This window comes from Felis catus, chromosome C1 (assembly GCF_018350175.1).
Source record: "Felis catus isolate Fca126 chromosome C1, F.catus_Fca126_mat1.0, whole genome shotgun sequence".
NCBI lineage: Eukaryota > Metazoa > Chordata > Mammalia > Carnivora > Felidae > Felis > Felis catus.
In genome coordinates this window covers 152,750,440-152,750,700 of record NC_058375.1, presented here as the reverse complement: position 1 = coordinate 152,750,700, position 261 = coordinate 152,750,440, and positions in this window count along the sequence as shown.

Here is a 261-nt window from a genome sequence, read left to right as displayed (position 1 = left end):
TATCAAGGAGAAAATAAACCATTCCACTAAAATACATAGGCCAAGCACCATCTGGGCAAGTGATAAAAGCTATCCAGAGGCTATGCTATGTAAAATAGCAAGGTCAATTTACATGGGCTGCATAGTACTTGGCTATGCAGTTTTCAGAAGAATACATCCCAAAAAGTCCAAATTAATTCCTACAATAGGTCTTTGTAAATTTACATCTATTCGTGGGTTGGAAAATACGTTTTAGAGGCATTTAGAAAGTGTATCTCTAAA